The following is a 24,475-nucleotide window of genomic DNA, read 5'->3' on the forward strand; positions in this document are numbered from 1 at the left end:
ATGAACAGATTTTGGGGGAAAAGAGTAAAAATAGGAAATACTTATCTAGCACTTACTATATAACAGACCCTTAAAGCAATTTATACATATTGACTCATTTATCCTCATAGCAACCCGGAGGCAGACACTATTACTATGCCATTTTACTGAGGGGGAAACTGAGACACGGGGAGGTTAAGTGGTTTGCCTGAGGTCATGCACCTCGTGAGTGGTGAACTTTGGACTTGAACCCAGGCCTCTGCTTTTCTCTGCAAGTGACCATGGACTCGCTGCCTCTCTTCTCTCATCTCTTGCACACAAAGTCTCCTTCCCTCCCACTCCTAAGTTTTGATTGGATTATTGAATTCAGACATAATAGGTATCTCAGAGGATGTGATCACAACAAGCTTGCTCTATCAGCTTCCTGTTTGCAATTAAATGCAGACCTCCACAGCAACATCATCAATAATCCCACTCAGGAATTAGAATGTCTGGACTGACAAGTTAAAGTGTCAGGAGCCATCAGCTTTCTGGCAGCTAGGGTAGGGCTTTAAAAAAATACCTGCCTGATGTTCACCACAAGGACTCTCCCGAGAGTCTGTCACAGGATCCTGTCTACAGATCTGGACTCGGTCATTTCCATTACCCCGAAGAACAGTGACAACAGAAGGTGCAGCCTCTCCACCTCCCCTGGTCCCCACATCAGCCACAGAATTACTGATTCATCTGGAGGGACCATCTGGAGGGATTCATCTGGAGGGAACAAAGGGGAGCCACGGCCTTTGTTCCTCTTCTTTAAAATTTCCCAGAATGTGTAAAATAACTATTCAAGGCCAAAGCCTTCCTCTGGTGTTCACATGTCTTTTTTAAAAAAAAGGATTTTGTAGCCAACCGTCCTTTTCAACATGTTTCAGTTTGCCAAGCTGAAAATTACAAAGCGCGAGAGCTGGGCAGAAGGAGAAGAACACATGACTTTACATCGACTGTCGTTTTATTCAAGAGGAGAAGGTTTCTCTGCTTTTCCGATACCAGGGCAAAGACAGGTGCCACCGTGTCTTGTAAGGACAGAGTGGGGTTGGTGCATAGAGAAGGTCCGTAGGAAAGTCTTGCACATTGACTTAGTCCCCCTCCATGTCACTTAACGGTTTGAAATGAAATCCTCCAAAGTCGGGCCTGTTTGGATGATGCTCCTTCAACTGTCTCAGCACAGCTGCACCAGGCCATGGAGCAAGTCAGATAAGAGCCCAGAAAGGTGGAAGGCGAGAGGGCATCCATCTCAGGTGGGGCCAGGAGAAGGGTTCATCCACACCAGCTTCTCCTCTTGCGAGGGCAGATGAGTGTCCCTCCGGAGCCCCTTACACCAGTGGGGGCACTCACTCACACTTAGTTACAGGAAGGTGCTAGTAATGGGGCAGTCTTAACCACGGTCTCATAAGTGGCACCGTGTGTTGCCAGAGGTGACCGAAATGGAAACACTGTCATGCAGCCATTGCCAGAATATACTAGCAAGGTGAAGTAAAATTTATGTGGATTGGGTGTAGGGATAAATAAGCCAGGATGGAGATCCTGTCTCCAGGGGAAGAGCAGCTCCCTGCACAGACGAGGGTCTGGGAGGAGCTGGCTGTGTTCTAGAGAGTGCTCGTTCATTGCCAAGAATCCTGTGAGTCACCAAAGGACACTTCTCCACTCGGAAAACAGGGGCAGTATTACTAGTTTGCAAACTGCCTTGAACCCTATAGAGGAAAAATAAGTATATCTCGTACATTTGAATAATGCACTACACATCACATAACTCTGTATCAGACCTGTTTTTTGGTGACTGTATTGGGAAGCTCTTACTAACACATTCACCTGGAACACAGTCACCTCCTTCACCTTTAAACACTTGCAGAAGCACCACGTACAGTTTTGGCTGGATTTCTTATAAACCTTCCATCAGGGAGGCCCCTTCTGAACTCCTGAGTTCAGCCCCTCAAAGGTATTAAATCTTAAACACACCATCTCGTTGACCGCTCTGGCCGCTCACACTTGGTGTCATTAGCGTCTGTTTAATATGGCAGCCGATGCCTTGTGGTCCCTTGGAGATGGGCAAGAGCAGAGCCTTGGAGAGAAGTGAATTATAATTGCCCGCCGCAGGACTGTGTGGCGCTGCCTGTGACAGCGGCAAAGGGGGGAAAGAGGAAAGCATTAGAGAAGCTCTGTTGTCCTGATGAAGTGGAATTCCTAGAACACACTGTGCTATAAAATGCGATTTGGCTCCACAGTGCTGAGAGCAAACAATGGACTCAATAGTACCCAGCACTGGTTGCCGGGCATATTCTAGCTCCTTCAGTGGGAGCTGCCTTTCATTCAAGGGAGCAGGAGCCGCACTGGAGGATGGAAAGGGGGTGGGTGTTGTTATTGGTCCAGAGAAATCCTGAGGGTAAGATGTTAGAGGGACAAAAACCAGGAGACTTTGAACCAGGGTGAAGACCATAGCGAGAAACCCTCTTATACGCAACACACTTCCAGCAAGTCTGTCACGTGGGGGGATGTAGAACTACAGAAGTGACTGATAAAATGTGCCCAGGCTATCTGGCTTCATGCAGTATAGATTGTTGTTTTAGAAAGATCTAGGCGGAGGGCACCTCTTGATTAGATCTTTGTCTCTGGAGAGGCACGGGGACAAGGAGGCTTTGATGGGTATGAGTGGGGGTTGCAGAGTGTGGGAGGGTCTCTGTTCTGTGTCCTTATCCACGGGTGATTGGATTCCACGGAAAACAGTGAATGACAGCATCAGTAAGATGCTCTAAACCGCTAAGATGAAACTAGATCCTGCCTTAGACCAACATTATTTGTCAGTCTCTAGCTGGGTAACAGATGCTATTAGTAATAAGCCAGGAGTTAAAAGTTTGCTCCCGACTTGCAAAACAGAGAGAGAAGGGAAGGAGAGAAATCCCCACTCACAAAGTGCTCCGGGCACTAAAAAAGACAGTTTAACTGTTCAAATCAAACACAGTAAATTGTAGCCTGTACATGTGGAAGCAAGTCCACCTAATTATGAATAGGGCATTGTCAAACCAGTTTGCCCCTGAAATTACTCCCTTGAAACGAATTTTTAAAACTCCATTTTAGCCAAAATATTTGGACACAGTTACGTTGCAGCTGTTACTGACTGTCACAATCAAAGGTATGAAATGAAGGACACACATTCTGTTTGAGGGTTCACATGAAGGTAACGTGATTATTTGGACAGTATTTGTTCACAAATTACCACAGAGAAACCAAATTTGTGGAGAAAATTCTGTGCCTTAAGACGCGTCTCGGTGGCCAGTGAGTGAACTCCGGAGGGCCCTGATGTGCTCGGCTTTTTGAGAGGTTTCACTTGTTAATAGGCACACGCCTGCAAGCATACCTACACACAGCGCAAGCAATAGACACTCCTTTTCTGTCCAGGGCTCTGGGAACCTGAAGTCCTCAAGTGTGGAGAACGCGGTTTCCCACCAGGCCTCCCCACTAAGCGAGGGAGGCAGGCGTGGACGTTGAGATGGTCGCTGGCAGACCCAGCCCACGCCTGCCTTATTTGTTCAGATCATTACGAGGGTGCCAATTAGTGCCTATTTCGGTGAAGGTTTTGTGTTGTGAACATCTGTCCACTAGCATCTGGCCAGGGCCCAAGTCCATTTCACAAGAAACACCAAACAGCTGTCAGATGGTCCTGAGTTTGGATGGGTACCAAATGAACACAGTCCTCTAGGCCACCAAGGAAGAGGGGCCCCGGTTCCTATTATCCAACTCCAGATGTACCCAGTCTCCAAGCTCTGACTTGTTAGCACATTCCCCAACTCCTGACCAGTAGCTTGCTGATTTTTGTGAATTGGGTTTTCCCCATTGCAGTAAATACTCGGGGTGGAAAACGTTAGAATGAACTTGTGTTTGCCAGAGAACTGATGATCCGTTTGGTCCTTGTTTTTCCTCTGTGATCTCCCACCCTCTTTTCTGCCTTCTCATTATACCTCAGAGACGTAAGGGCAAAGGCTGGGTCAGACTAGGGGTTTACTCTGCAGCCCATCCACTCTGCCATTCCGTGGTTCACTGGGTAGGTGTTGTGGAAAACAAGGGTTCAAAGCCCATGAGTCAATGTGACGTTTTCAGTCTGCTAGCATAAGTGCTTAATGCCGCCTAATAACTGAAAGCTGTATCACAGAAAAGAACCTTTCTGTATTTATACATTGGTTCTGAGCCAGGTATTAAATTAATAGGGATCTTTGGGCTCTCTTTGTCAGTGAAAATTCCTGAATTTCATGATTCCAAATACTGTGTTACATGCAATCGAAATACCGCATACACAAAACTAAGTGATAAAACCCCTACGTATTATTCCCCCGGAATTTCTAGATCCTCTGTTTCCGGAACACAGGAAGGTTGCCGCTCGGGACATGTGGCATAACCCTGACAAGCCCAGGCTCCTAACTGGGCACCAGACCCCAACAAAGGCGAATTTAAAATGGAACACATCCTCGTTGCCTCACCTGACACTTTATTTACTATTGTGGAAATATCCAGTAGGATCTAATATATAATATAGCTCAATGCACATAGTAGGAATGCACTAAATATTCCCTAAAACAACGAATGACGAACCAACCAGCTATTTTGCATAATGCCCTGGCGTACAAAAGAGCAGGCGAGCGGAGACAGAAGCAGGCAGCAAGCCTCTTCTGGGTGCTGTCATCTTGTCATCATCTTGTCTTTTCAGTTTTAACTTCTATGCCAAGAACCATACCCTGCTGGTGACATAAAACACTGAATTTAGCCCATTCTAGTAAGAGGGCTTGTCATCAAGTTCTAATAGCTAATTTTTATTGAGCACTTATTGTAGACTAGACATCGTTGTGGTACAGATGGTCACACTGAGTCATAAGAATTGCCTTAGGAGGTAGGCACTGTTTGTACTCCCATTTTACAGAGGAGGAAAATGAGGCACAGAGAGGTTAAGTAACTTTCTCAAGATCTTAGTGGAATAGGAAACTCCAGAGCTCATACTTTTTTTTCATGTTTATTTTTTGAGAGAGAGACTGCACGAGAGTGGGGAAGGGACAGAGAGAGAGGGAGACATAGAATCTGAACCAGGTTCTAGGCTCTGAGCTGTCAGCACAGAGCCCAACATGGGGCTTGAACCCACTAACTGCAAGATCAGGACCTGAGCCAAAGTCAGGTGCTTGACTGACTAAGCCACCCAGGCACCCCCAGAACTCGTATTTTAAGTACTCCCTGATGTCAGCCCTTTAGAAGAAAAGAAGTTGACTCCCAAAGTGTCATTGTGACCCTCCGCTCCACTCTGTGTCTAGCAATCATGTGGTCTCGTTCTTCCTGATGTGAAGTCTCAAAACTATAGGGAAATGGTCATGATTATCAGTAACCATTTTCACTGGATCCGTGTCGGTCATTCTGCTGCCATGAGCTGGATGTCCTTGGAACTTATAACGCTACCTTCTTAACTTATTGAGGATGCCAACATTGTACATGCAAAAAATAGCTCCCAAGTCTGAAGTGGCCTCTGTCCCCTTCTGGTAGACTGTAGTGTGCTTACTCGTCATCCAAGAAGGAGCCGAGTTGGTACTCCTGTCAGAAAGTACTTACTGCCATAGTTGAGGCTGCACTATATGCATCTCTTCTTACTATCTTCAGAGAATAATCTACAGAGAGCTGGAACATACTCTTTGAAGGTGTGGAAGAGGGGAGTGTATTGAAGTTTGAGAGCTCTTCCCTGAGGGCTAATTATGCCATAGGCTTTGAGGCTTTATCTGGTCAATCATCTCCCACCCAGCACTGGTTGAAATTTTTTTCTTGACAGTTGTAATTTTTCTTTAAACTTATTACAGAGGCCTTTTAGACATAGTTAGACAGAGCCTATGTTATCGTATGTTGCTCTTTTGCGCACAAACACACACAAAATATTAGTCCTAACACTTCTTGTTCACTGTTTGACTCCGTATTCGGAGTTTGACTTCAGTTCACAGGTCATCCGAGTGTGTATTTTTCCATGCAGTATGGTCCTCTGTGCCATCAGCAGCCTTGGTGATGGGCACATTTAAATTTGTTCAGTGTTTCCAAACTAGGCATTGTCAGCTTCTTCTTTTTTTTTTTTTAATGTTTATTTTTGAGAGAGACAGAGACAGAGCGCAACCCGGGGAAGGGCAGAGAGTGGGAGACAGAAGCAGGCTGCAGGCTCCGAGCTGTGTCAGCACAGAGCCCGACGCGGTTCCTGAACACACGAGCCTTGAGACCATGACCTGATCCCAAGTCAGACACTTAACCACCTGAGCCACCCACGCGCCCCAGGCATCATCAGCTTCTTGATGCTCTATTTAGAGATAGATGGTGGCTAGCTGGATTCGGTTAACCGCTGACTAGCTGGTTTGAGTCTCTTTTTTAACCTCAGTGGGAGCTGTACCAAAGTGGTTGTGTTGAGATTAAGTAACACTAGAGGGCAGCCTACAAGTTGGAAACCAGGAACACGACACCAAAGCAATAATCTGGCATATCACAATCAGTAAGTAATCTGGAGTTCAGCCTCTCAGCATTCCGACACCCAACTCAAATATGGTGTCCCCACGTAACATATAGATTTGAGATTACTCCTTATTGTTGAATTTGAGTTGGCCTTTAAAATAAGACCTGAAGGCAAATTTAGGAAACTTGTCTCCCTTCTAGAAACTCAGTTTGTTAGACCTCCCTGTGGAAGCTCCTCCTGTTTTGTGTCACTTCTGTAACATACTCTCTTTTTAAACTATAGACTAAGGCTTTCCTGATACAAGTTTTGTTTGGAAACCCCTGCAAGAAAGATGTCATGTGAAGGGTAAATATAGAATACCCATCTTTTTAGGATTCTTTTTTTTTTTAAAGAGTGTTAATATTAGTTATTTTCTACTCCTAATGACATCGGAGGGTTCTGCTGGATGCTGTACTTTGTCGACTCTTATCTAAAGGTTGAAACCATAAGATGAAACCCGTAGTACCTCAATCACTGATGTAATGAAGATTTATTTCTTCCAAAGTAAAATCTTATTAAACACTTTTTTTCTTCTGCTACATAAGCGGCATTCAATTTTAGCACAAGGCAACAAATAAGTCCTAGCTGTCTGCTAACCCTGTCTTATTAAATAAACAACACAATTTAGGTGTTATTTGTGTTTTGCAAATTACGTCATCTGTAACATTTTCGGTCGCATCAGGCAATGCAAGAGATTAAACACATATAAATATGCCCAACACGGAGTGAGGCCAGGAGCCCCCAGGACTTGGCCACTCGTGCACTTTAGTAACCCGTTTTTATCGATGCACTGGAGGGTGCCTCCATCTTTCTCAGATTATCCATTTCTTCTTACAGTATTGACCTCCCTCATGTGGAGAAAGTGGTCCCAGTTGCCAGACCAAATGTGACAGTTGAATCACTTTTTTTTTTAAAGCTTATTTATTTTGAGAGAGAGAGAGCACAAGCATGAGGGAGAGAGAATCCCAAGCTGGTTCCGCACTGTCAGCGCAGAGCCCAATGAGGGGCTCACGTTCACAAGCCGTGAGATCCTGACCTGAGCTGATATCAAGAGTCGGATGCTTAACCGACTGAGCCACCCAGGCGCCCCAACAGCTAAGACACTTTTAATTTCAGAATCTTTAGTGCTCACTCTGCAGAGCTGGGTGTGAACAGTCGGGCTAGCGCCAAGGCTTTGGGGTTTGGCCTGTTACGTGTCCTTTAAATCTGGGGTAAGATGGCTGTGAAATATGAACTCTTTTGTTTGTAAACTGGAGTTCCTTCTTGACCAGTGTTCTCCCCCACCCCCACCTCAGTTCTCAGTTCCCCAGATATGGCCTCATGGAGCCACTTTCCCTCCTTCTACTTCCTCACCCACCACGTCCAACTGGTCCCCTATGTCCTGACGGCTGTCTCTTGCCAACACCCTCAGAATCTGTTTCCTTTGTTCTGCGCATGGTGCTGGTGGGTTTCTACTTCCAAAGCCCACCTCCGATGACGTCATCTTCTTTCTGAGAAGCTTCACCTGCCTGCCCCTCCAGGTCCCTCTTGAGCATGGCATGTCCCTCACAGGGTGCTCTCGATCCCCTTCTGTGTTCAGCCTTCCATGCCACATCCCCAAGTCACCAAGAGGACCCTTTGCTGCCCTGGGGTCAAGTCCCCCGTTTCCCTGAATTGGGCCTTTGCTCTTGCTCTTCCCTTAGACCCCCGGCTCTTCTTTCCCTCCCCTCTCACCTACTGAAACCTCACTGCTTCAGACAACTCAGATGCTGCCTCCTTCACAAAGTCCTCCTTGACCTCCCAGCTGGATAGAGCTCTCCCTTCCTGTCCTTCTAGCATCCTTAGCTGAGTGCCCCAGCTCAGCAAATACACACTGCTTTAGGGATGGAGAATAATCAGACCTTATAGCAAAGCAACTTTTCATGTGTCTACTTTGCTTGCTAGAATGTGCGCCCAGGGTCTGGCCCATGTTGGGTACTCAGTCGTTGGGTAAATTCTGAACTGGGTCATCATTGTACTTCTGTGATATATCTAGAATTTGCCTGACGTAAGTGCTAAGTATATAATCTGTAGGATGAAACTGAATTGTTGCTTTTACTATACCTGGTAGCCTGGTCCGTAAAATGACCTTTGTCAGAGGCAAGATCCACTGACAGTGTACCATATGGTCTATTTATTCCTTGCTAAAAACATGTCTCTGTTTCAGTAGGGACACATTATCAGCCACCAGAGGATACTCCTGCCGGAATATTTGGTTCACCCTTGTGTCCCTCCGTTCTACCCTGCCCCAGGGACAAGGTGTACACCTTGATGGTGCTGTTTGTTTGGATCCCTTCTATCAAACAGGACTAGAATCCCCATCACAAACACGCCCCCTTTTTCAGTTCATCTCCTTTCAGATGACAACTCAAGACCCTAAGAGCTTCTGGAGACCATGCTCTGAAAAGGCATTCCACTTGCACTGATAGCTCAGGTGGAGTCCTCAGAAAGCTACTTTCTTAAAAATTTTATTTATTTATTTCGAGCAGGGATGGGCAGAGAGAGGGAGAGAGAATCCCAAGCAGGCTCCGTGCTGTCATAGGGCTCAATCCCATGACTTTGAGGTTATGACCTGGGCCAAAATCTAGAGTTGGACGCTTAACCGAGTCATTAACCAAGGTGCCCCCTTGGAAAGCCACTTCTGAACTTGTTCTGTTGGTGTTGAGTCTGCACAGTAGGAACATCTGGGTTTGGGAGGCTGTCATCGTTTTTCAGAATTTTTAAAGTACTGAGCAAACAGGGAGTGGCGTGGAGGAGCTCAGAACTGATATTCGGAAGGTTGGGGACCTTGTCGCAAGCCCTTCCCTCACTGGAGGTATATGCTCAGGCCAATTATTTGACCTCTCTGAACCTCAGTTATCTCATCTTTAAATTGGGCATAATGATACCTGCCCTGCCTAACCCAGGTTGTAATGATATTAAATGAGGCAGTGTTTATAAATGCGCTCTGTGAAAAATCCTCATGATATAAATAAGGTTGTGATCATTACTAATAACACTGTTAAATACTGTTGATGTTGGTGGTTATCAGCACACCTGATTACTGAATGTGATGCGGGCCTCAGCAAGACTCCTTCCTAGGCAGAACAGCCTGGTGTTGGCACATCGTTGCTGGAAGCCAGTCCGTCCTCTCCCCTGGGAAGATGTGTCTCCACTTGAAACCCAGGCAGTGAGAAACAATGAAATATGCAAATGTGCTATGATTACTTTTAATAGAAGGAGCCCTGGGAGTGAAGACTAGTAGGTATGGTTGACAACAAGCAAGAAAAGACATTGTCCTAGTTCTACATAGAAAACCTTTTCAAGTTCTGCTCAGCAGAATTTGCATTTCAATACCACCGTGATAATGTCAAGCTATTCACAACATTTCAAAGCCTTCTCTTGCACACCTGGCATGTTGTAGGATCTGCTGGGGAACTGGCTGTGGCTGTTTTCTAACAGCAGAGGCAATTATGTTGTCCTTTTCATTCTTGGGAGCGGATGTGTTTGGGCAATATTAACAGGTCGTCTGTTCTGGACATGACAAAATACGGGAACGACAGCTCCGCCCTCCAAGATATCCCAGGAGAATTCATTAATCAGCATATTCAACACGGTGAACTTCCCCTCCTCACAAATGAGAGGAAACACCTTGTAGAGAAAAGTTGACTTTTCAGTAGAAAGCCTTTCCCTGTGCTCTGTACATCCCTTTACAGAGAAGAGTATCCAGTAGATGTTTGTGACCTTTTCTCTTGGCTATGCTGGAAAACAACTCTGGTTTCTACTCTCCGTACGGTCAGCATCTCCCCGTGCCTATGCAAGCCTGGGATCTTGGGTTGACTTTATTTGCACTAAAAGAAACCCATATTGCACGCAATGGGACAAGCGTCTTGAAAATTACTCTAGATGATCACTATCCTAGAACACAGTGCAGCAAATATGACAAATCCATTTAATTTAGGTAATTTCTCCTTATGATGCTTATAGATCTGTAAGCTTAATTGTAAAAGTTAAGCATTTATAATTCATAAGCATAAATTATGCTAAACTAGATGTGTTATGTGCTATTGGAGTTTTATGTAAGCTGCAAAATGATTATTCACACAGAAATTTAATTAATAAGATATTTATAATATGTTTAATTAATATATTATATCTAACTTTTATTAGACCCTCTAGTGGAAAGTGGAACGTCAGTGGCACATTAACATTATCATTCAGCTTTTTGGTATCTGTAGTAAAACTCATGACACAGGAAAAAGTACTTTTAACCAAAAGTAAGACCTATTTCTCTCCCATGCCTACACTATTCCCTAGTCATTATGTTTAGCACACGCTCAACAGGTACTTTTGGGCAAAGGAAATACCGCTTGGTCCACTACCCCCAGCACACAGTAGCTTTCATTTGAAAGAACTCAAAGTCCGGGGGTGCCTGGGTGGCTCCATCGGTTAAGTGTCCGACTTCAGCTCAGGTCATGATCTCGCCGTTGCCAGGTTCAAGCCCCACATGGGGCTCTGCTGACAGCTCAGAGCCTGGAGCCTGCTTTGGATTCTGCGTCTCCCTCTCTCTCTGCCCCTCCTCCACTCACACTCTGTCTCTGTCTGTCTCTCTCAAATAAATAAACATTAAAAAAATTAATAAAAAAAAAAAGAACTCCAAGTCCCATTCCATCTTGAAGAGGAATGGCCTCTAATCCCCATAGGCACCAGTAAATACCATCAGTTTTGTTAAGCAAATTCCTTTAACGTTAAAAAATGGGTCCCCCAAAGATTGAAAGTAGTCTGCAACACTTATAAGTGTCATTTGCCTCTCCAGTGATACGTCTTTCTTTACATGACCATTTTGCAAGTGATATAGAATCACATTTTTCATAGAAGAACCCAGTGTGGTTTGCATGGCAACGGGCTGGAAGCGTGTTCAAGTCACTGCCGTCCGAAAACACTCCACCAAAACACAGCCACAGCCTCCAAGGCACTCATGTCTCGGAGGCACAAAGGAAAATCGGTAATCAGAAATCATTAATTAAGGTTAATTAAAGTCCATATTGTATCTGACTTTCACACAAAAGTCCTGCTTACTTTTCTTTAGGCTCCGTGTGCAATACTGTGTCTGCTTGGACACCAGAGTGTAATCACAATCTCGTTATTGTCAAGAGGGCAGCAAACTGAATTCACACAAACTCTTCTTCCAAGGAAATAAAGCCTCTGATCGGGAATATTCGCCCCACTGTCCTCCCCATCACTGTGCCTTTAAGAAGAAAAAAACTTACTTCTGAGACTACTGTAAAATGAGCAAGACCTATTTTCTACCCTGCCAAATAATCAGAGGTCCATAAGACTGAATTTACAAATGCATGTTTTCTTTGCTTCACAGAGATAGTGGGAAGGGGAGGGGGCGAAAGGGGGATGAGGGCGGGGGAGAAGGTTGGTTGGGCGCTGATAATTGCAGCCTACGGATAAGCCAGACCACATGATCAGAATCTGCTGTGACACTTAAAAGTGTTTCTCCATAAGGAATTCCGGTGCCCAGAAGCCTGGTGAAGCCAGTAGCAATTAAGGCCATGTTATCCTTTTAATTTACTTGAAATCATTGGCCTCTAAAATCAATCATTCAGTGTGGTCGGGGAGGGGAGGGGCCAGTATAATAGGCACGTGTGTTAACAACGCTTGTTGATCTTACTCAAAAATTTTGGCAGGCCGGGACTGGGAAAATTTAAAACGGCTGCTTTGAAGCTCCCACCCTGAAATAAAAACTAGTCATTTTCTAGTAAGTAAAGGGGAAAAAAAAGTGACCAGTTTTCTAGATTAGGCCCATTGGTAATGAATTCAAGGTTTTCTTCCCGTGAATCGGTCTGGGTTTTTTCTTTGAGGCCCTGCATGTCCGGACTTCCGTGCTGTGTGCCTGAAGTGTGAGATTGTTTTATGTTTTAATCTACAAAGGAATGAAATGGCTTGGCTTCAACTGGTGGGAGTCCTTGAAAGTCCACTTGAGAAATGGGACTCCAGCATTACGACGTGTACCAGTATCTGTTACACACGGCCAAATGCACCTAACAAAGGAGAGCTGTGTTCTCCATCACCCACAAAACCCATAAATCACTGGGTGTGTGTATCTCATTCTTGCAGCCACTTCCTCCTCCCCGTCTTTTCTGGACTCGGTCACCCAATATATACACCACCAGACAGCTTTTCCTAATCAACCCTGAAGTCACAAACCTAACAACACAACCCCGCCAAAGATGAGAATTCCAGAAAAGGAAAAAAAAAAATTTTTTTTAAAAAGAAGCTCACGGACCCCAGAGCTGACAAAGCTGTTAGCCCTGTGGGCCACGGCGGAAGATACAGCGACATGATCCCCGCTCCTCAGGAAGGTGTGTCAAGCCTAAACAATGATAGAGTTTAAACCTGAAGTAAAAGCGAGGAACGCTTCCACCGCCACGCCAAAGCCTGCAGCACTCCCGAGGTCCTTCTGTGTGGTTAGCAAGCTGCAGAGCCCAAACCGAATCATGAACCTGACATTCTGAGCAAAGCCATGCATGCCCTCATTTACCTCCACACTTGTGAATAGCCTGAACGGGGGAGCTGGCACCCTTTGGCTTTCTTGTCGAAAGATGAAAGTGACTTCTGCCCCTGGATGGTCATTTTTTTCCTCCCCCCACCAGGAAGACCAAGCAAGTGGCACATCCTGGAGTAGATATCAGCTGGATGCGCACATAACAAGGTCCAGAGAGACCTTCTCAGAAGTTGTCTCTTTTAATCCAACACTGAATTATACGAGAGGCGGTTTTCGGTGCTTTCAGAGCGCCACAAACTGCCAAGATAACTGCGAGGCTTGCACGCCCCAGTATATCTCGAACCTTTCCCAAGACACCCCAGCACTGTCTGAGGCACTGAAACTATGGCAACCGAATAAGAAAGCAGCCTCCATGATTAATAGATGAAGATCCCAGCGACAGTGTCTGGCTGGAGCCATCATTCATGATGCGAGAAGAATTAGCACGGAATCCATCTCGCAAACCACTTACGAGGATCCTTCCTATAAAACAACCCACCCAACTGCCATTCGGCTGCATACACTCTGGTTTAGAATGCTGTAAACAATTGGGTTTCTATTTCTTGCTCCCCATGCAGAGATGAGAATGTTCTCAGTGACTCAGATGCTCACGTTTTTAGAATAATGAAAGGCTTAATAGACTGGTTTTCCACCTGGGTATTTGAGGCCTCAGAACAAAATGCAGTCAAACACCAAAATATGTGAATGAAGTCATGTGGTTCTCCGGCGTAAAAAGAAGGAAAGACAGTTGTTGGATTGTTTGGGTGGGTTTTTTTGTTTTTTTGTGGAAAGCAGTTTTTCATAGGCATTCCATTTTCAGGAAAGGAACGTGGCCATTCACAGGCTCAATCAGTATTCTCTTGGTTTCCTCCTTGGAGGACAGTAGGGGGAGGGGGAGGGAAGAGCTGGAGTCGCTGTAACGTTCATGAAAAGATGGAAAATCCGTTCCTTAAAGAAAAGATTCAGGAATAGGAGAAAGGAAAGAAGCATGGAGCACTCACAGAACAGCTTGTCTATAAAAGGCTCATCTAACATCAGAACGTAATTAATATATTCTTTATTTCCTCCCACTTCCTAAGATGTTTACTTTCCAGGGGCATCTTGTCACTGTGTTCAGTGACACAGCCTGTTGTGTTCTAGAAATGCTTCAGATCGCATGAAATCATGGCAGAGGCTTGGTCTTAAACATGTGCGGGGGTGGGGGACAGAAGGGATAAGAGAGGGGTGAGGGAGCATCAGTTTTAGGGAGCCTTCTAAATGTTTTAATTGGCATGGATTCTTTAAGTTAAACTTTCTACAGATGACCATCACAGGATAGTTGGAAACCATGAGAAAGCGCTGAGTCACGTTAAATGAAAGCCTCTATGGTTTAAGGGCTGTGTGTGGAAATACCTGGCTAACAGTACTTTACAAACCAACAGCCATCACACTTGCTACTCAGAAAGAACCTGGCCCGTCAATCTTTGGGGTGTGTTAGTTGCGAATTTATTTCAGTCTCTTGACATCCTCTTTCTACTTACAAAGTCGAAGAGACAGTTTTTTATTTCCTCCTCGGTGAAAATAACTGTGATTCTAAGCCACGGAGGGAGTCTTGCTCCTCCTGGGTGGGGAGGGTTTCCATCAGGGAATTGTGATAGTGCCAGTTTCTTGCCCCTTCTCCTGTGCCTTTCAGAAGTGAGACTCTTGTCACTGCTAAGAACTTGTAGGACAGGACTATCATTTGAATCAGATGTCAGGTAACACGGCAGTATACCAGTGGGTAGAGTAAACGCTCTCTGTGGAGGTCGGCCAACTACTTGCTCCATATGGTGGGGAAGGCAGTGGTTTGCTTCTGCGTGGAGACTCATGCTCTCCCAAGTTGATTTCACACGTGGCCAGGGTAGAGTGACCCACCCCTCTGAGAGGAGTCCCAGCCACAGCCTCCTGGAGCAGTCAATGGGGATACACGCTTATCTCCTATGACAGGTATGGCCCTTGGGGTCAACTCGGCTCATCCCTGAACTGCCATTATGGGCTGCTCTCAGATTCTTTAGTGCATGCAGGTTGTGTATTTTATTTTTAAATGTTAGGAAGTGGAGGCTATCTGTTAAAAAAAAAAAAAGAAAAGAAAAGAAAGAAACCAAACCAGCCATCCTTTGCGCTCTTATTGGATGTGAAGTCTTATGCAGCCTGCTGTGGTTTTATTTGTGTAATGTCTTCCATGTTTTTGGGTGCGGAATTTCAACATCCAAAGTTAAGAAAAGGATCAAGACTCCTCTTCCCACGCAAATGACCCTTTCACTCACTTCCCAGATTAAAACCCCTGTCCCTGTGGCCAGCTCACAGTGTGAAAGTTCATTTCTAGTCCAAGGGCTGTTTCCTTTGCTCTGTCTGTTACACCTTTGTGGCCATTTCCTTTGTACTGTCCCCACCGGGGGACTCTCCATGACTACCGTCACCCAGAAAGTCATAACATCTAGTATTTAATGAGCATGCATCATGTGCCAGGCATTGTGCTGTGAATTTTACACACTTAATCTTCTCAACAACCATGACGTTAGCATCATACTAGCATCTTACAGACGGAAACAGAAGCAGAGATGTAACTGGCTCCAAGTCCTCTCTTTGTAAATGGCAAAATATGGGATGCAGATCCCAGTGTGTCGTGTGTGCCTGAGAAGCGTGGCCTCTGCAGGGCCCCTCTACCTGCCCACTGCCTGCCCCTGACAGTCTCTCCACATTTATAAACTGTATGCCACAAAATCTTAATGAGTTCACCTTTGTCACAGCAAGATCAGAACTCCTCTCCTGCTCCCCTTGGTTCACCCTGACGTGTCTGTTCTACATTAATGCTTACATTGACATGAACTGCTTTAGGACTTACCTCAGCAAAAACAATACCCTTACTTTTTATAATGCCTGGCAGAGTGCCACCCCCATGACCTTGCCCGATTTAATGGTCACACTGAAAGACTTCGTTACTCCAGGCGGTTGGCATCCTCATTAATAGGGCTGCTCTACATGCTCTGCGTAGATTGTGAATTTTCACTGAACTTGAGGATCTTACTTAATTTCATAATGTGGTTTATGCTAAAATGTGACATCAACAGAATATAATCTTTCTTTTATGATTTAGAAGACAATGAAGCAAGTTCTCTGCTAGGCTGGAGGCAGGAGGGCCTGGGCTGGGGAGAAGGGAATTAGCATCAGACCTCTCAAGTTTCCAGAGTGCATTTCATACTTTACCAAAAACATTCGCATTTGTGACTTCATGTTATTTTCCTAGCAGTCATACAAGGTAGGAAGCATAGGTTTACTATTCACAGCTTTTATTTAAAATATTGCAGCTCTTGGGGTGCCTGGGAGGCTCAGTCGATTAAGCATACGGCTTCAGCTCAGGTCATGATCTCGGGGTTCATGAGTTCAAGCCCCACGTCGGGCTCTGTGCTGACAGCTCAGAGCCTGGAGCCTGTTTGGGATTCTCTCTCTCTCTCTCTCTCTCTCTCTCTGCCCTTCACCCACTCTGTGTCTCTCTGTGTCTTTCAAAAATAAACATTAGAAAACTTAAAAAATAAAAAATAGAATAAAATACTACAGCTCCAGAGAGGTTTAGTGGTTTGTCCAAGGTACGAAGAGTCTTGAAGCCAGGAACTGCGACTCCAAGAGCAGGATCTTTAACACCAGTTATCACTGTACCAGTAGTAGTACAGGGCAGGAGTGTGGGGCCATTAGCATACCATTTTCTCCTACTAGAAAGGTGGATTTTAAAAACTACTGTTGGCAGAGTCCAGAAGAGCAAGGCAGTTCTGTGGCCAGTGGTTAGAATGCAAACCAAATGAGGCCAAGGTCAAAAGATCAATCCCTATAAATGCTGGCTGTCTTCCTGGCTCTGTTTCTTGGCAAGTTGCTTTTTACCTAACTCTGATTCTCTCCACTTCACCCAGGTGTCCCACAGATGTGTGCTCTTGGCCGCAGAAGGGGACTGGGTGAGAGTGTGGGAATGAGCAGGCTCTAGCCCACCTCCAAGCCTGGGAAAACAAGCCACAACGAACACTCCACTGACGGTGCATGGGACATACCACCTGTGTGCATGGAAGACAGTGTTACACACACACACACACACACACACACACACACACACACACAGGAAGTATTCCATTGGATGAAACCATAAGAGAGGAAAACAAGAGCCGACAAAAGAGATGAAGACTAGAAGCTTTTGCAAAAAGATTCACTCTTTATGGATCAATCAGTGAATTGATTCAAAGCATTCTTGTTACGAACAGCCTATGATATGCCAGGCAAGGGTGTAGGTATTGGAGATCCAGCAGTGAACAACATGTGAGCAAGTCTTTCCTCATGGCATTACATTCAAGTGGAAGACAGAAAATAAGTATGGACAACATACAGCTTGTTGGGCTGTAAAAGGTGAGAAGAGAAAAAAAATTGAGGCAGTCCCAGGGGGCGGGGAGTGTAGGGAGTCTTGGGGAAAAGGGTGAAGTAAGTAAGGCAATCAGAAAAGGCTTCACTGTGAAAGTGACATGTGCACAGAGGCCTAAAAAGAATGTGAGGAGCAAATCACATGGCAGTCTGGGGAAAGAATCGTACAAAGTCATGGATGAGCAAGTGTGGAGACCATGCACAGGACCCTGAAGAGAATCCAGCAATCGCACTGTTAGGTATTTACCTACAGGATACAAAAACACAGATTCGAAGGGGCACATGCACCCCATGTTTACAGCAGCATTATCAACTATAGCCAACTATGCAGGGAGCCCAAATGTCCATTGACTGACGAATGGATAAAGGTGTTGTGTACATATGTGTGTGTATATACATGCAATGGAATATACACATATACATACAATAGAATATTACTCAGCCACCAAAAAGAATGAAATCTTGCCATTTGCAAACAACATGGATGGAACTAGAGTATGTTATGCTAAGTGAAATAAGTCAGAGAGAGAAATATCATATGACTTATCCATATGTGGAATTTAAGAGATAAAACAGATGAACTTATGGGAAAGGGGTGAACAGCAGAAAGGGAAACAAACCACAAGAGACTTTTAACAATAGAGAACAAACTGAGGGTTGCAGGAGGCAGGTGGGGGGATGGGCATTCAGGAGGGCACGTGTTGGGTGTTGTATGTAAGTGGTGAATCACTGAATTGTACTTCTGAAAACAATATTGCCCTGTATATTGACTAAAAATTAAATTTAAAAAAAAGAGAGCACACCTGGCATATTCACATAACCCCAAAAAGGGGTGAGAGTGAGGTAGGGACCAGAGCACAGATCACATAGGGCCACAAATGCCATAGGACAGACTCTGGCTTTTTCCAGTACGAGATGGGAAACCCAAGCAGGCTCTGTGCTGACAGCGCAAAGCCCGATGCGGGCCTGAACCCATGAAACTGCAAGATCATGTGACCTGAGCAGAAACCAAGAGTCGGACTCTTAACTGACTGAGCCACCCAGGCGCCCCCTGGCTTCAATGTTTTAAAAAGTCACTTTGGCTGCTGTGTTGAGAAAAGACTATAGGGGGCCAGGAGCAGAGCAGGGAGACTGGCTGGGAGGCTGGCACAGTAACCCAGTAGCAGAGGACACTGGCTTGGCCACTGTGAGGGTCACAGTGGTAGAAGCCCTGGAGGGCGCCCTCACGCATTCTGAAGGAGGGGTCAGCAGCCTTGAGCCAGAGTGGATGTGATTACGAAAAAAGAAGAGTCGAGGATAACTCTTGTTACATGCGAGCAGCTCTGCCATTTACCAAGATGGAGAAGATGATACAAAAATCCTATCTTGGGGGAAAGATCCAAAATCGGGTGTTCTAAACATGTTAGGTTGGAGGTGCCTACTAGACCCAAGAAGAGCTACCTATCCTGCAGGCATTTACTATTGGAGAGCCCCAAGAGAGAGAGGTCTGGGCGGAAGAGGTTTCTTGGGAAACATCAGAGTACTGACACTTTTATAGGACACTCTCCATTAGCGTAATTAGAATTTCTCTAATCAGAAAGTTTTGCAAGAACTCACCTGCTTCACAAAGCAGGATGCCCTTGTGTATATACTCCACTGTTACAGTCCCATGCTGAGAAGGAGCCTGTACTGCCTCCTCCCCCTTGAGGTTTGTGTGGTATTACATCTTACTTGCCCATTTCAGAGGGATTAAATGCCTCCCGCCCTCCTCTACCTTACCATATCCCCAGGAGGCAGCCATGTGGTTGCCAGCAGAGAATAGCTCAGTGGATGAGAAAAGCCTTCCCCATGGAGTAGAAATACTCAGAGAGGACTTGGCTCCCAGGTACCTTGAGAGTAGGGGGACACTGACTTGGGAGGGCACAGCAGGATGTTTACAGGCTCCGCCTTCCTCTGGATGTGTGAACCCCCAGGCACACCCACCGTAAGAAGAAGACAATAAATTGCCTAAACCTGGGGTGGGGGAGGGGGAAGAACCACACAGAGATCCGTGCAGTCTCTCTCAGGCTTTACATACTGCTGCAAACGGCAGATGCTTAATTAAAGCATTTGCAATTAGTTTGGCTTGTTCCGTGATTCCTTTCTGCAAACAAATAGGATGGGAGAATATATTCGCTTTTGGCAATCTAGTTCCAAAAAACTTCTTTTCCCATGATCACTCTTTTGTCCTGCTCAGAAAAGAGCTGAACCACTCTGTACACATAGTAAAGAATCTGACTTACCTCCCCGTTCAAAACAGTATTTTTCCTTCCATTTCATGTGTGAGTGCAATTGCCCATTTGCTTTTAAAGCATGAGTATTTATTTTGAATTTAATACAAGTTCCTAATCTGGGTGTCTTATTTTTATTCAGGGAAGATAACAGTCTTCCTAATTCTTGCCATCCTTCTGATTCAACATACTAAGCAATGTTATCCGCCTACTCAAAATGCAAATGCTATATTTTTTTAATGATGGGAAAAGCATTCACTAGACTTGGAAGGAACTTGAGGGCCGTGTGTGTGTGTGTGTGTGTGTGTGTGTGTGTGTGTGTGTGTGACTGTGTGTAAATAAAGAGTTGCACTTATTGCCACTTGATAATAACCACTTATTTGAAGCCACGGGGGCGGGGCGCGGGGACCGGGTCCACTCTAAGTGGAGACATGTGAAAATCATTTGTGGCTATTTCTTTCATTGACTTATCCATTCAACATTTGAGTTTCTATGCCAGTTCTTAGGAATTTTTAACCTATTTAAACAGATATTTTATGCAATCAATATATTTTACAGATGGCTCCTGAGACCATGATTTTGGCTCTCTGTTTAACATTTACATATGTGGATTACATGCATTTTTCAAGAGTGCGGCCCATCTCCACACGGGGGGTAGTTGCAAAACATAACACTTTGGGAACACTGTAAGTAAGAAACAGGAGCTGGAATGCTTGTTTATATCACGTTGAAAAAAGACAACACAGAAATGCGGTTTTAAGCCTGATATTCCATCCTTTTCTGCTTTCAGATTGTTTTGCAAAGTGCCCCATTTAAGAATATCCTACAACCAAAATAAACATACGGGGTGGGGGTTACTCAAGTTTCAAATAAAAGTTAGCAGGTAAACAAGCATGGGCAAACCATATTCAAATAGTGAGTGCAATTATATTTTAACAGATAGTTTAGGTTAATAGGTGGAGACACCAGTCCGCCACTGCATTTAAGGTTAGGATAATAATTAACTTTGGTGCCTGGAGTAGTTTAATCAAAGCTTACTGTAAATCATAAAAATGCTCCATGCAGACTAAACATGGCATTAAAAAAAAAAAAAACACGTACAGAATGCTTGCCATCTTGACCTCTGGTAGCCATTTGGATGAGGTATAAAAATACGATATTTTCATTCAAAATCAGGCACGGGCATCTTTACTTTTAGGGAAAAGGCCTAAATAAAGAATTCATGTGTCTGGAACCAACAGTCTTTCCTCTGCCATCAGAGAGGACTTGATGCCCCAGATATATGTCCGAAGGAAGACCAACGATTACCGGGATTAGCCAAGGCAGAGGCACTCGACCTCCCTACCCCGGAAAGACTTAAAAACCAGCGCTGGGGGGCATTGCGTAGCTTTCCTGAGACCTGCTGGCAGAACACTGTATCTGGGTGAAACATCTTTTCAGATTTGAGGCAGAGAAAGTTGTGCGTACAAGTGCAAGCATCTGCGTGTGTGTGTGTGTGTGTGTGTGTGTGTGCGCGCGCGCGTTTCCGCGCCTGCCTGTGTTTTAATCCTTTCATGGATCCCCCTCAGCAAGTAGCAACTTGATTTCCATCCAGCGGAAGCAGAAAGCGATCCCACCGTGGCCGTCACTGGCCACCGCATTCTCAAAGCAGCCAGTCACCTTTCTCCCAAGGACCGACTCGGAAGGGACATTGGGGCTGCCCACTGCGATACAGGCCGTTGGCCGCGGCTGTAAGTGCTCTCCTTGGCTGTGAAGACAGCAGTTCCTCCCCCGCTCCATGAACACCTGGCTCCCTGCTCCGCCTCTCCCTGGAAACCCGCTGGCTGGAAAACTGCGCGTGGCAAGGAGGGGGTTGGGGAGGGGGAGCCTGGGGACGCTGCGCTTGGAACTGGTACTTACAAGCCAGTGAGTCCCGGCTCCTGGGCATCCGTGCGCCAGCCGCTGTCCAGTGGCCGCACCAGCACCCTAAATCCTCCCTCTTCCCCCGTATCTTCCCCCCACCCCCTTCCTCGACAGGTCCAGCTAGTGCAGCGCTGAGACACCATCCAAACTGACTGTGGGCCTCGGACGCCACGGTCTGTGGGTCAGCACCCAACTCCCCGCATCCTGGGCGGTCTACCCGCTTGCCTCTGGGTTCGGTTTCCCGCGGACAGCACACGCTGAGCCCCAATCCTGTCGTGCTCGCCGCCCCTGGCTTTCAGAGAAACTTTCCAGAAGCGCCTGGTCGGGGGACCCAGTGGTGGAAAAGGAGGCGGCGCCGGGCGGAGGGGAGGCAAGGGAGCGGGAAAGACGGCCGAATCCTGTTTCCTTTCCCGAAACGCACAAGTTCGGGACTGCTCCCTGGCTCCCCCGTTACCGCTCGGGTCAAGGGAGGAGGGAGCGGACCTCAGGATCCCGCTTTGCACTGTGTACCACAGTGGGGAGCTGAGATAAAAGAGAATCTGGAGAAGAGACACTGCCCACCCCAGCAGGGTCTTACAGGGTGGGTGGGCACTGTCGGGCTAGCTCCCGAGCGCCCCACGGCCCGCGAGGCAGCTCTGTAGGACGCCACGAGTAGTTCGGACATCCAGAACCTGTGGGCCGGGTAAAGCCCTGGTCTGGGTAGCAAGTACTGGGTCATCTCTTGCCAAGTCTTCCCACCCTTCCCGCTCAGGGACAACTCCTTTCCCTGGAGGGACCTCGTAGATTTTGGAGGAGAGCGCAGCGGGCGCCAAGCCCCGGCGTGGAGGGCCCTGTGCTAGAGGGGAACGCAGCTGCGACAGATGCCGTCCTCGCCCGGCCAGAAGGGAGCTGCAGCGGGGGACAGAACCCAGAGCGGGGAGCGCCACGCCACACCGGGAGGAGACCGTTCCTGGGCACTCTCTCGAGCAAACAAAGCCCGGAACCTCTGGTGCCAGCAGCCGCGAAAGCCGGGATGTCACCAAGTGGCAGGGCGCACGGGTACCAGGGCCATTACAAGTTTCCCCGCACTCCACAGAGCCCAGCCCAGACCCCGGGCGGACAACAAAAGATTCTGTTCGCTTTCCCACCGTCTCTGCGGAACCTCTTTTCCCACCCCAGAACCCAAACCCGGTGCTGGGCGAAAACAGCGCTCTTCTACCCAACGTTCGCCAGCCCTCGAGGGCAAAACCCCTTCCCCAGCCTTTGCACCAGGACTGGACGCTTCTGAAAATCCCACCCTCTCGGGGCCTCTCTGCTGCCCGTTGGCCAGAAAGTGAGGACGAGCCCCGGGTCCTGCACACACATCCCCCAGCCGGGCAGCGCCGCGCGGTCGCGGTCCCGGGCGGCGCCGGGCGTGTGCGCGGCGCGGGTGGGGAAGCTCGCGCAACACGGAGCCCAGCGGTCTCCCGGGCACAGGGCGGAGAGGAGCGCCGGGCTGGGCTCACGACTGCTCCCCAAGGGCCCGGCAACGCTCGGGAGACAAGACACCAGACAAAATAAAACGCAGCTACCACAAAGCCGACAGCGCGTGCCGGCCGCGGCCCCGGGACCCGCTGGCCGGAGCCGAGCCGCCCAGAGAGGCAGGGCGCGCCAGGGCGCCCCAGCCATACCTTTTCGGTGCATCGACGGGCGGGCGGCCGGGGCTCGGAGCGGGCTGGTACAGCGAGTATCCCATTTAGTAATCCATTATCGAGGAGATCTCTCCGGGCCGCAAGCTGCGCTCTCTCCTTTGCAAGCCTTTGTCATTCCTACATGTGTGCTTGTCTCTTTGGGGGTAACAGTCGCGGCGACTACTTTCTGGGATGCAAACGCGCTGTGTTCATCTCCAATGACAGGCGCAGAAGGGGAGAGGAAAAAAAGAAAGAAAGAAAGAAAGAAAACCAACAAGGAAGGAGTAAATGTTCAAGAAACTCTTCTCCAGGTCCAAATTCCACTTGGATTCCACTCCGGTGAGTCCCTTCGGTGGTGTCTGCGCCGATTAACAAGTCATTTCAGGGTGGGGGGCGGGGTGGGGGCTGGGGCAGGGGGGGCAGGCTGTAGCCCCGCTCGGCGACCGCGAGGGCTGTGCCGCGGGTGTGGCGATGCTAGCCTCTGCCGCCGCTCCTAAGCGGGCATCGCGGGCGGTGAGCCCCGCGGAGAAGCGCCGCTGCTGCGTCCCGAGCGCCTGGGCAGCCGAGTGACGGGGAGCGGAGTTGGCTGCAGCCTCACCCGGTGCCGCTCACTACTCCTCTGTCACTGGAGAGGCCGCTGCTCCCGGGCGGAGCCAAGTCCCGGACTGGATTGCGCAGAGCGGACTCTCCGCCTGCAACCCCGCCTCCTTTGGCTGGCGTCTCCTCCGACCCAAAGGAGGGCTGTGGTGTTTGTGTGTGAATGTGAGCGAGCGTGGCCGAGAGAGGGAGAGCCTACGCGGTGTGGCTGCAGGTGGAGCCTTGAACCGACCGGTCAGCGAGGCTTTCTTCCACCAGCATTCTCGGCCCCGCCGCGCGCTGGGTGGAGGTCCCGGTGGGATTGACTCAGGCTGGAGCCCAGCCCCTGCTTCCCCCACCCCCACATCTGCTCTAGCAAAGAAAAAAAAAAAAAAAAATCCCGGACAGCATTGCTGAGCCCTGCCAAATCAGAAAAATAAATAAAAATAGACGTAGTGCAGGAGCGAGTTACAAGAAAGGATCTGTTCATCGATTTTCTTAAATGGAAAAGTTTTAAAGGATGAGGGTAAGTGAACGATGAGCCTTTCTAATTCTGATTACTGTATCAAGAGGTAGATTTCAGAAGTGATGGACACCCTATGCGCCCAGATGAATT

At 47.3% G+C, this 24,475-nt stretch overlaps 1 protein-coding gene across 3 annotated transcripts in view; it reads right to left on the reverse strand.

Annotated features, from left to right (window-relative positions):
- The window catches only part of SEMA6A (semaphorin 6A), a 133,300-nt gene extending 109,137 nt beyond the window's left edge, over positions 1-24,163 (reverse strand). For 2 of the 3 annotated variants that reach the window (XM_039257536.1, XM_039257534.1), the window contains exon 1: positions 23,284-24,162. The gene's annotated coding sequence lies outside the window, so the exon portion shown is untranslated. Of the gene's footprint in view, positions 1-23,283 lie in introns of all 3 variants that reach the window. The other variant, XM_039257535.1, reaches the window with a different exon arrangement.
- Between the last annotated feature and the right edge of the window lie 312 nt (positions 24,164-24,475).

This window comes from Hyaena hyaena, unplaced genomic scaffold (genome assembly GCF_003009895.1).
Source record: "Hyaena hyaena isolate Hyena2069 unplaced genomic scaffold, ASM300989v1 scaffold_626, whole genome shotgun sequence".
NCBI classification, from domain to species: Eukaryota; Metazoa; Chordata; class Mammalia; order Carnivora; family Hyaenidae; genus Hyaena; species Hyaena hyaena.